This window comes from Cynoglossus semilaevis, chromosome 4 (genome assembly GCF_000523025.1).
Source record: "Cynoglossus semilaevis isolate Cse_v1.0 chromosome 4, Cse_v1.0, whole genome shotgun sequence".
NCBI classification, from domain to species: domain Eukaryota; kingdom Metazoa; phylum Chordata; class Actinopteri; order Pleuronectiformes; family Cynoglossidae; genus Cynoglossus; species Cynoglossus semilaevis.
Genome location: NC_024310.1, coordinates 20,489 through 33,267, shown reverse-complemented (window position 1 = coordinate 33,267; position 12,779 = coordinate 20,489). Strand labels below are relative to the sequence as shown.

General features: G+C 38.9%; 1 long non-coding RNA gene across 1 annotated transcript; it reads left to right on the top strand.

Annotated features, from left to right (window-relative positions):
• Positions 1 to 8,714: 8,714 nt before the first annotated feature.
• LOC107988478 (uncharacterized) lies at positions 8,715 to 12,204 on the top strand. Its single transcript, XR_003049624.1, has 3 exons — positions 8,715 to 8,920; positions 9,640 to 9,736; positions 10,785 to 12,204. It is a non-coding gene; the product is annotated as an uncharacterized LOC107988478 (long non-coding RNA).
• The last annotated feature ends 575 nt before the right edge of the window (positions 12,205 to 12,779 follow it).

Sequence of the window (12,779 nt, the reverse complement as noted above, 5' to 3'; positions counted from 1 at the left end):
GTTTTCTCCAGTCCTAATATTTTGTGATAGTGGAAAGATAAAACAGCTAGGTGGCAGTCACACAACTTAAAGCTGCTCCAAAGGAACAGTTGGGTTGGTTAAACTTGACAGAGCAAACTCAAAAGTTCTACTTAATATTTTTGTTTTGTCATGTGCAGTTCCCCTGTGCATTAAATCATCTGTGTGGGAATATTTTTGCCAGAATGGGAAATTGACCAGATGTCGTGGTGGATGACAATTTATTTAAATCATGCTGCACACCACCGGTAGTTGTGGTTTAATGGTTATGCAAGCGGACTTGGGTCCAGAAGGCTTCAGGTTCAAGTCCACCTGCTGCCAAGTTACCATAGAGGTGTTTTGAGCATGGCACCATCCCCACACACTGCTCCCCAGACAGCTTAAAGCTGGAGATAGGGTATTAGCAGAAGTCACATTTGGTTGTGTGCAGTGGTGTCACAATGACAAGGAGTTCACTTTCTTTTTTCAACACTATAATCTCCGGTTGCGCCCCCCCCCCCCCCCCCCCCCCCACATGCTCCTGGATAAAGGACTTCCTCACTAACCGTCCCCAGACTGTGAGACTGGGTTCCCACCCAGACACTGAGCGTTGGCACCCCACAGGGCTGTGTGCTGAGCCCCCTCCTGTACTGTCTCTACACCCCCGACTGCAGTCCGGTCCACAGCGACAACCTCATCATCAAGTTTGCCCTCTACCCTCCCTGATGGATATTTACACCTCCCGCTGCCTCAACAGAGCCAATACCATCATCAAGGACAGCTCACACCCTGGCTATGACCTGTTTAACCTGCTGCCCTCTGGTAGACGATACAGGTGCATTAAAACAAGGACAAATAGATTCAATAACAGCTTCTTTCCTAAAGCTGTAACCTGAACTCCCATATGCACTGACCAGACACTCTCCGGCTACCAATGTATCCAGTTACAATAATCTGTACATTACACTGTCATATGTGCAATTTCAATCACGTGCAATAGTCCATTCCACTGGACAACATACATGTGCAATATGTGTCACCACTATACCTACCTCCATGTTTATTTTTTTACCTAGACTCTCTTTATATTTATTTTCTGTATATAATTTAACTTGCTTTCTTCTTTCTCTTTTTTGCACTAAGACTGCTTCTTGCACTGCATTAGAAACGGCTACAATTTCGTTGTACTGAAAGTATAATGACAATAAAGGTATTCTATTCTATTCTACACATATTGGGTCATATAGTTGGTAATGTAATTATACTTTGTATGATTGTCTTTACAGACAGATGGAGCTCCTGTAGCCTTTCACATTTGTTTTCTCTAGGACAAATACATGGAACAGTTTTATTGTTTACACAGCAGTGATGATTTCTGTTTCTGTTCAGGACCTGCAGAGTTCATGTGAATTTACACATTTATAGTGTTGTATAATCAATGAACGTATACATAATACATAATAATCCTGATAAATTCTCGAACAATAATCCTACCAAGGAAATCTATAATCGTGACTTCCCTACCCTGGACAAACATGTGCCTGTGTTCTTTGAAATATTTTCAACTCTGAGGGAAATCGCTTTTTAAATCTGAAAACAGTAGAGGCGCAGTAGCACTTTTTAGTTTTGGTGCTTTCTCAACACACCACAGTGCTGAAGATTTGCACCAGCAGTCCTCCAGATAGAAAACCAAATCCATCTGCTGCCCCCTGGCCTAGCTGTCAGCTTGATATGGTTATTTAAACAATGCATTTATACTGGTATTGGTTATTGACAGGAAAAGTGATTCCATCCGTGACATTTATGTAATAGTTTGCTACTGTAGTTATTGTTTTAAATAATTTACTTTGTAAGTTCCAAATATATTTGGGGCAGAGAGAAGCTCACCTCTGCCATTCTAGATTGTGCTCTTCTTATCTAGGGTTTACGGTAACTCTCTCCTCTGTGGCCAAATGAAGAGGTCATGTTTGAAAGAAACCGCTCCATCACAGGTGACCTTCACTTCTTCATGAACTCACTTTCACAAGACTTTCAGGGAGATACAGAGAATTTTATCAACCTGGACGTTTGTTAGTGGTTTATCTTCATGATTCTCTTCTTTGTTTGTTTTTGTTTTTTCATCAATGCTTCAATGCTGCTCGAGGGTTAAATTTCTACACAAAGACTTTTAGTTAGAAAGTATTCTACAGCAGGGGGCACCGCTTACATTTGTGGCAGGGACAGATTGTTTCTGGACAGACAACCTTGTGGCTGGAAACTCAAATCCAATGAAATCAAATTCTATTATCTAACATTATTATTGGATGTTTATTTTGGTGTTCAGTTGCAGCTGGATTGACCATTTTGGCTGGCTTCATTCGGCCCGTGGGCCACTATTTGATAGAGTAGTGGCCCACTACTCTATCAAGAGTATCTATCGAGATCTATCTATCAAGAGTATCTATCGATAGATAGATCTTTATTCTTGTTTATTTACTGTTGTTTATACATTTACAATTAAACATGTAGTTGTCCATTTCATAGTCAATGTGTTATCACTGAAAAAAAAGATAATAATAATAATAATAATAAAAAACAAAGACTCTGTCTTATACAAACAGACAGCCACTCTGGACCAAAGTCACTCTAACAGGAAGCATTAATGTTTATTGAAGTGACCCGTCCAGGTGGCACATGTACTAATTTCGTTTCTACTTTCTTCTGACAGTAATTTCTGCCCCCGGCGTACAGAGCATCAAAACATGCCGTTGCATGAAGTCTCACTGTTTGCCAGAAGAGTTGGTTGTAAGAGAGCATCAACCCAGCAGCCTTAACTGTGTCTTCATTATTTGCTGGAATCAAAGGATCAAAGGAAGGAGCACAGCCACAGCCTGACAAATGAGCTCCACCATTTTGATGTTTTAACAAATCCATGAGATTAACTGAAGGATTAGAACTGGATCTCAACCAACCGGACCATTCTACTGCTCTCGTCTGAGATGAAATTGAGCCACCAGGGGCAGACCTGGAACTGGAGCAGACTCAGCAGTAGAGTCCTAGAGGGCGCAGGGTAAGCTTCCATGATTATTATCTCAGGATGCACTTGAGGCTTTTTCACTTGGGTTGTAAAATGAAGCCAGAGGTCAGACCAAGGTCAGGAATTAAAAGGATACATTTTAACAATGACCACACTTCTTATTCTGCACTTGGCTTTTATTCCAGTTGTATTTAGCACCATTCATGTTTGTGGGCTTTTAACCCCTGCATGTTATTGTTTTGTGCAACAGAAGGAAATCATACTTTCATGTTCATTCCAGCTGATCAATAGGAGACAAAAATAGAAATGCATTTCTGCACTACAAGCATGGCTCAAAATAACACATCTGCTGCAATTATCCTGACGGACTGAGCCATGACAGGAGGAGCAGACAGACTTTAGCTTGTCAGCACCTTGATGAGTGCAACTCAGGACTATTATTCTCACCCACACATGTATTGCTTCCCACTGTTTTAGTGTTAGCTTCTTAAGAGATTTGCCAAGAAAACCATTGTGAGCATCATAACATGTTTACATCCAATAATAAGTACTGTATATTATGTTATTAATAACAAGACAAATCTAAAAAACTTGATATTATTGAGTCAAGAGTGCTTTTCTAAGAATCCTCACGGCTCATGGTGCATTTAACATTCAAACTTGGTGTGCTGGAGTCCAATGGTTTTGAAGATTCCAACAGTGAATCATTTCGCAACAGATTGCAGGGTTTCCAGCTCGTTGAAATAGTTTTTACAGTCGCGTGGCAACCACCTTTTTTTTCATCAAAGAAATCGATAGATTAATTAGAAACAACAATAAAATCAATGTTGTACCTGAAATGCACTAAAAGCTGCACAAATGTCAAGGACATGAGATCAAGTGGAGTCAAGATCCGCTAACGATTGGGCTCAAACATACACTAATGGTCATAAAAATAAATACCATCCTACTCTGACTCCCTGTTGCTTTTCAAACCATTTCTTTTCTCTCCTCCTCTCCCAACACCTCCTTCTTTCTTCTCCTTCTGTTGCCCTCCAGATATCTCCATCCTTCTGGAAGAGGCAGACTTATTCATTACACATTTCCCTCCAATGAAAAGCTAAAGTAGAGATGAAAGCAGCCCCTCCTCTCATCAGCAGAGAGGAGATGTGATGAAGCTGAGAGTGTAAAATCAAAGAGCCAAAATGAACAAGAGTGAAAACGGACTAACTCTTCTGTTTTATTCCCTTTTTACCTGCTGACACCATGTGAAAAATCTGAGGTGATGAGGAAGAGGATGCCATGAAAAAAGGTATTTATAGAACTTCAGGATGTGTGTGTGTGTGTCTGGCACTTGGTGGGTTCATAGGGAAACCTCAGTCAGTAAATCAGTAAAGATCCTCTTACAGTGTAACATGTCAGTCAGCTCAGAGCCTGACTGCAGTGAGCTCAGCCCAGGAACCACATCACAGTGTTTTAAATACTGATCTGAGGATTATTACTCAGATTAAATGAAATAATCTTCAAATCATCAACCTAAATACAGCCAGTACACACTTTATTTACGTTATTGCTCAAAAATAATACTTTTTGTTTTACATTGAAATGTCTTATTTTGAATTTAATAGATTGTTTTACAACTCCAGCATGAATCCCCAAAATTGACACAGAATGCCAGACAAACTGAAAGCTGAAATAACCAAATACTAACATCCCTGATTAAAATGAACCTAAAACATTAACAAAATAAATAAAATAAAACAAAAGTGCAATTTTATAAATGACAAAAACAATCAGACAAGGTCGGGTCCAATTTCACCTTAAAGATAAAACCAATAAATCAGCATCATAGGAGGAGGTGGAGCCAGGACCAGATGACATATGGTGAAAAAGTGGACACACACACACACACACACACAGGATGTTATTCCACAATATCCAGTTATAAATAATTCAATAAAAAAGTTGGAGCTGATCCCAGCAGTCACAGAGCAGGACACTTCAGCAGTCCATGCCAGGACCATAGCTCTCTCTATCTCTCTCTCTCTCCCCCCCCCCTCTCTCTCTCTCACACACACACACAGTTAATTATTATTATTATTAAATTTAATACAAATGCATTGAATCAACAAATGGCCATTAGTCAGGCTGCACTGTACCAGCCAATGACCAACAGGCTTGACTATAAGGATCAAGCTTTAAAAAACAGCAAAACAAAACCCTATAAACAGTCTCCACACTGAGCTGGTGAAGTGGCCGAGTCAGTTCAGTTCAGTTCAGTTCAGTACAGTTCAGTTCAGTTCAGTTCAGTTCAGTACAGTTCAGTTTAGTTCAGTACAGTTTAGTTCATGCAGACATGGTCTACAGGGTGGATGTCACTTGTAGAAGATATTAGTGAAGGCTGATGGGTGACACAGCGCTGTTGGTGGTGACAGATGTATGCCTGCCTGCAGTTAGGGTTGGTAATGATAATAAGTAAGGTTTAATGTGGATGGTTACAACATGTTTGTAAGTTTGAGACCTTTACAGACGCCCACTAACTTTTGTGTTCATTATGATAAATAACAAGGTTGTAATAATGTCAGTAAACAGTAGAGGTGCACTTGTACATTTGTATCACTGCTGGATTAGAATAATAGCTTGATTAACACATGCCCCTCGTAGATCCAAAATTAGCCTTGTTTTAGCCCGAGCCCACACAGCTTATTCAAATCTATGACGGTGTCGACAGTGTGGCTGTGTGTGGCTATGGATAAAAGATGAATTAACTGAGTAAAATAGGGACCATAGTCAAACATCAGGAGCGGGTGAGTGGAAGCTACTGCTGACTCACTCTCTTTGTGTCCCCCTTCTGGCTGATTTACATAACACTTTTCTCCTCTTGTTTTGTTGTCATAATGTGCTCTTATGTTTCACTGAACCCACACTGTCTGTTCAATATTCACAGAAGTGCAGCCTGACTTTTCTTTTCTTTTATTATCCAAACTTTTTTTCTATAGTCCTAAAAATGAAAGCTGTCAATCATCAAAGTTCAAGCATTAGAAACATCAATGATCACATGCTTCACAGCAGAGCTGCTAGGCCTCCAGCAGTTGATGGAATGAACACACACACACACACACACACACACACATGCGCAGTGATTGTGTCCTGAACTGGAATTCAAGATTCAGGATTATAAGATTGTAATTAAATAACCTCTGTTAAAATAATTGATAGAAAAGCCACAACTAAAAAATGCCAACATTAGGGTTTGGCAGCAAAGCGTGCAGAGCTAAAGCTGAACCAGATATTGTTCCATTTGTAATGGAATGGATACAAACATAACGTGTTGAGGCTCCACAGTGAGCTCACCACCCAGAAGGAAGGAGAGACCAGGGCTAATGTTCTGATTGGTGCACTTTACTGTCCATGTAACTGCAGGAGCTGTGATTTGCTGTCACAGAGGCTGGTTCTAGAATGCTCTTATTTTAGCCTGTCTGTGTTTCCATCCATCCTGTTGCTTTTAATAATACAGACTATAAAGAAAAGAGAGAGAAAAAAAACATGAACATAACTACTGACTTTACTAATGACACAGTACTTAAAAAATACTTCAAAGTATTTTTAGGAAAATATCCACTATGATCTAAAATACTACAATATTCTTTCAAGTATGCAATTGAGCTGAGGATTGTTGCGGTAATGAAACACAAACAGTTGCATAAAAATAGTAATTTTAATAGATTTATTTTTGAAAGGATTTAAGAGTAAGATTAAGAACAAATAAAAATGGAAATGATTAGTCATCAGCCAGTTTGCATAATTTGATAAAATCCAAATTAAAGATTTCATTGATTGACAGACCTTATCAATACATTTTGGTGGTCATGACATCACTAGTGTATATTCACTACTGTTGAACTGCTGTGACCTAAGGTTTAGGTGTGATCGGGCTGCTTTTTATTTTATTTCCAAATGATTGAGTCTGTGTTGATGAGACTAATGAGGATGTGTTTATTTTGACCCTGAATTATCTTCACCCCTCCCACAACACACTCACACCTGCCCCAGGTGATTCAACCAATGTAGTCTCAATGCATCTTCAGCAGTTGTTTCTGATTTGCCCAGTTTTCCATCTCTGTTTTATTGGCAGGTTTTTTTAACAATCAACAAGAAGAACATATTTTGTGATTTGCTATTATTCACGAACATTCACATCCTAAATATACACACATCAATTAAACAACAAATGTCAGCTCCTGGATTCAAACTGCAGTCATTCCCTCAAACACAGCTGCTGCCGATATCAGAAAACAACAAACCAATTGTTTCCATAATATAACAGAAAACACACAATGTCCTCCTTTCTATTCAGCACCTTTGGAGTAGTGGTGACTTAGGGTTAGGGTTAGGGGTTAGTGGTTAAGGAAGCGGACTTGGGTCCGGAAGGCTTCAGGTTCAAGTCCACCAGTTGCCAAGTTACCACTGAGGTGGTAACTGAGCACCGTCCCCACAAACTCCCCCCAGGGGGATTAAAGCTTCCCCCTGCTGACTGTGATAATGGGTTAAAGGCAGAGGTCACAGTTGGTTGTGTGTGCACTGGTTTCCTTCTCAGTGAGCTGGCTTCCATTAGTACTTCATGGCCACCTGACTGCAGGATCAGTCCCAGGGTAGGCACTTGGTGCCTGGCTTTTCATTTTTCTTCCTGACCCAAGCCTCAGAGGAACACCAGTTTGATCCTTAATGATAAATTGGGGCAATTAAGCTTTGCAATCACACTGGGACTGGAAACACATGTTGATAGGGCAGAGAAAAGAGTGAGTCCCCCCATGTGGATGGAGATAAAAATTTTAAGTGGCATTGGGGGCGGCTGTTTTTTTCATTATGTGGCAGGACGGAGAGTACAGAGCCATTAGCTACCAGGTGGTATAACATGACCTGATCTAATGTGGAGCTACACAGATGATACCTGAAGACTACAAGTATAAAAAAAATACTCTGATGATGACTGATGAAACTAAACTAAACATTTCAAAATATCAGGCAACAAATCTATGCTCTAAAATGGTGTTGCTGAAAACTCAGTTTGACAGATTGTTTGGAATTTTCGTCTGTTTTGGAGAGGAGAAAGAATTCAGTCTAAAACATGAACTACAAATTAGACATCGTCGTCAATCAAGTCTTTTTTTATGTTCATTCTTTTCAAAACATTTTCGACCCCTTTATTATTTTCCAGTTTTCAATGTTCAACTTTGAAAACGTCAGTATTTTCTGTATATGCTGTTTGTTCAGTAGCTAAAGAGAAGCGCTGGACTTACAGTTCAGTGAACGTCTGCAAAAGAGTGAACAGTGTTGAGAACATCTTCAGTCCAATTGTCGTCCTTCGCCACAGATGCTAATTTATCGGCACAGGTTGTTGACCTGCAACACACAAAGACAGGCTGCTCATTATACAGACACAGAGGACGCACACTACACACACACCATCATCAGTGTCAGAACACAGGAAGTGACTGGTTGCCTGGTGGAAGCATAAATATTCACTCACACTCTGATTTTTGTGTTCAGTGCCTGACAAACAGAACCCTGGTCTTTAAAAGACTAACCATAACCCAGAACTGCCATTAAAATGATCCAGAGTTGTATTTTGTCTTTGTCTTTGTCTTATTGGGTCAAAGGACTGGTAAAAAAAAATATAGTTGAAAAATTATGTGAATTAACAGGGGAACAAAGGCCACACTCCAGACCTGCAGGGGGCAACCATGTGCAGGAGAGGTGGAACCCAAACTAGGAACTCTAGTTCCCAGAGGAACCTGGTCACCATGTGCACCTAGAGGAAGCAGAAGTGTGAAATGCTTGGATGAGGCTCGTTCACCTACTCCTTGGTGGGAAGTAATGGCCACTGCAGCTGATCAGTTTTGAAGAAACAACTGGAGGCCAAATATGGTGAGTTTGCGTTGTCATTTTGTTGACTTTGTTAGCGAGGAAATTTAAGTTGGATTATTTTAGTTGTGTTTATTCAAGCCTGAAAACTTAAGTTTTGATGTTACTTTAACTTTATGGTCAACTAATACATGTATTTTCTATTTATCTTTAAGGTTATCGAACTTAGTCTTGTTCATTTGTTCTGTTTATGTCGAGAACCAAACTGAAAAAGAAAACACTTAAACAAAATAAAACAAAGAATAAGGCACTTTGAGAACAGTCAGAGTTGTGGTAACTATCTAAGCTCTATCAAAGTGTTTTACTTTTTTTCCAAAACCCTGAAGGGACTTTAAAATAAGTCCTTAGATTAGTTTATTGAAATTTCCACACAGATCTGAACAATTTGACACAATCTATGGAAGGTGAGATGTTTTTAGTTGTTGTAAGTCAGAAATGATTTAAAGTTTAGTCAAGGAAATGAGGACAAAACCTAGACTTACAGCACTGCTCATCATTAGTACTCTTCATATATTGGCAGTAGAATCTATAAAGGATGTAGAAATATGTTTCATCTTTAATCTGTCATGAATTAACACGAAGCATCAGATTTTTAAAACGACTAATTTAATCTTTGATGTAGGGAAGTGAAAGTGGAGGGATGATGTTGCTGGAGGGAAGGTGAGATAAAGGGGCAGACACGGATGCACTGATATTTTCCCTTCATTTACTGTGGTCCACAGAGTCCACTGGTCCCTCTGCCCAAAGATGCTGCTTCATGTGCATTGATTTCAGAATATGGACGGGCTGTGAAAGGATGCCTGTCTGCGGTAACTTCAGGTAACACAGTCTGGGAACATTATTTTAGCCTAAAGGAAGGTTCACTGTCACCCCATGAACCGTTGTCTTTTCACACTGCAGCAGTAAATGTGTTTTAACAAATATCATTGGTCAGAGGAAGACTTGTTAGCTGTGTTGACATTAATGAAACTAGATGTGACATACACCATATGTTATGTATGGACCTGATAAAAAAGACAACCTGATTTAAGATAAGGTGATAGGTCAGTAGGTCAAGTTGAAAAAAGTCATAATGAACAAAGCTTTTTCTCTACATCTGCTCCGTTTAAGTCTGAACACATTTGTGATGTTTCCATCAAAGAATGTTCCTTTTGTTTAAAGAAAGTAAGATAGAACTAGAAAAAAAAATCTTATAAAATAATAATAAAAAAGAATTAATTATTAAAAAAAAGAAATGGAGTTTGGTAAAGAATTTCATGTTTGCTCTGAGTGTGTGTGTAAAACCTGATTAAATTAAATGTCTGTGAGCAGCACTCATATTTTCATGCCTGGCTTTTCAGCAACCGCACATGTTGTAAATCACATGTTCCCTGTTGACTGTGATTTCAAATGTGATTTTCAAAGGTCAAAGTCTCACAAGGAAGGTACACACTTGAGTCAAATGGAATCAAGATTGTTCTATTTAAAGGAAACTGTAAAAAAAGAGATTTATAAATCAAAAAAGCCTAATAAATACAAATAATAATATATAATATATGTAGCTAATAATATTAATATAAAGACAATAATATAGAGACTAATGAATAAACATTACGCATTTATTCTGTACTTTAGACAATCTTCACCAATGATAAAACCTTAATATAATATGCAGCATACTGCAGTTTTCTTACTTTCTAGTCAAAAATTCCAATAAAAAAAAAACTCAAAAATTTTCTCCAGTTTCCATCATTGTACACTACCAGAAATGATGTTGATACTTTTTGTGCCCATTTCCATTCAGATCAGCTCCACGCACCGTGAATATGTTCGATTAATTGATAGATTTGTTTATGAGTGTGTATGTGTGTGTGATGTGACCTGTCAGGTGTGACCCTGCAGTGTCCACTCCGATACAGGTGGAGACACAGATGGACACGGTAGTGTGGTTTCTACCAATGAGACAAGATGGGGTGTGGACGGAAGACAACCAGACACAGATGATCAAGACTGACTTCTGTCCATATGTGTTTTGTGGGTGTATGTGTGTTTTTGGTAAAGCTATACTTGTGGGGACACTTTGTCCTTGTGGGGACATTCTGCACGTCCCCACTGAGTTAGAGTTCGGGTTAGCATTAGGGTTAGCATTAGGGACTTTATTGTATTATGGTGAATGCATTATGTCTGTGTGAAGTACTGGGTATGTTGCATAGGGAGGAAACTATAAATACACATGCGAAATGCTGTATTCCACTGGGTTTGTCTGTGATGCCAGTAACATCTGTGTCTATTTTAGCATCATCTGATAATGTGTTGTCTGCACATGAGGTTAATGCTGGGCCACTCTGTGGGGCAACTGAAAATAAACATAGCGTTAGGAGTCCTGGAAAAATTACATTAAATAGATAAAATGCTAATGATACAACTGAGAATACAATTTATTTTGAGCTAAAACTATTGTTGAAAAATATTTTTTTGACCCACACTGTGGTTTAAATGAGGCTCAGCAGTTTTGAGGTTCCAAACCTTCAAAATAATAACATCGGTCCAGAACGACCATATGTATGTACTTACATACTTACTGTATGTAAGTATTCAGGAGTACGTTCCAGTAAGTGACTGTAGATCAGTTGTCTTTATGTCCATTAGTGGAACTGGACTCCTGCATTCATCGATGTTCCCTCTGTACTTTACCCTCCTCCTCCTACATCACAGTCCTCCTACATTGTCTCAACTACACAGATAAAACACTCTCTTCTGGGTTTAGTTTTTTCTACTTGACGTCTGCGTATATTACAGTATTTAAACAAAGTATCTGCAGCACATACTGTATGATGACTTTAAAGATAATGAACATCATCCCTTGAGTTTTTTTCATGTCACAAATAAGGCTGGAGCTATAGACCCAATAGTAAAAGTATTTTTTTTTCTCTGAATTGTTATATATGACAGTGATCATCAAATGGTGGCCCAAGGGCCAGATTTTGTCCACCAAACAGATTTCGTTCAATCCAACCGGCGACTAGATTCCAAAATTTTGAGGATCAAAGAGAACATTTTCTGAAGTTCTCACTATTAATGTTACTAGAAAAAAGAACTGAGAATGAATTAATAACTGTCAGTAACCTCCACCATTTATGACTCTGTTTGACAAAGGTTTGATGTTTATTTCAGTGTCCGGTCCTTGAGGTGTCTGTCTAAAATTATTCTAGCCCACTTGTATAAAGGATAAAAAAATACTCAATACTTCACATACTTGTCCTCAAAACATGTATACGCATCCAGCCATTTAATACAACTGCATAGTATCACACCAGTTAGGAAGTGTTTTGTGTCTCATTGTCCTCATGGTGCAGTAGTTTATTTAATTAGGTCAACAATGTCAGTAGTCTTTACTACAGTAGGATTTACTGTAGGATTTGTTTTGTTACTGCTGAAGAGGAGCCAAGTCGTTAATGCCTTGGTTTGATGACAGAAGAAACATGAAGGGTTCTCACTTTACCAAGTCACTGCAGCATTTTCTATTTTTATTTGAAAATATTTGAACTGAATATATTTTAGTTAATAGTTGTTGTGGCATATTCATTTACCGTATTTCTCGGACCATAAGGCGCAACTACCATGAACGGGAATATTTTCATACATAAGGCGCACCAGCTGACTGTTAAGCGAAACAAAACAGTCAGCATAACAATTAAGCGGAACAATCAAGCATGTCCAGATCCCTCTCGTCAATATCCGAGTCAGTCTCGTTGCTGTTAATTAGTTGTTCAGTGATGATTCTGGCCTTTGTAAAAGCTCGAGCGAGATTTGAGACTAATACCTTAGACCAGGCATCCACGATCCATTGGCAGATAGTGGCGTAACTCGCCCGGCGTCGCCT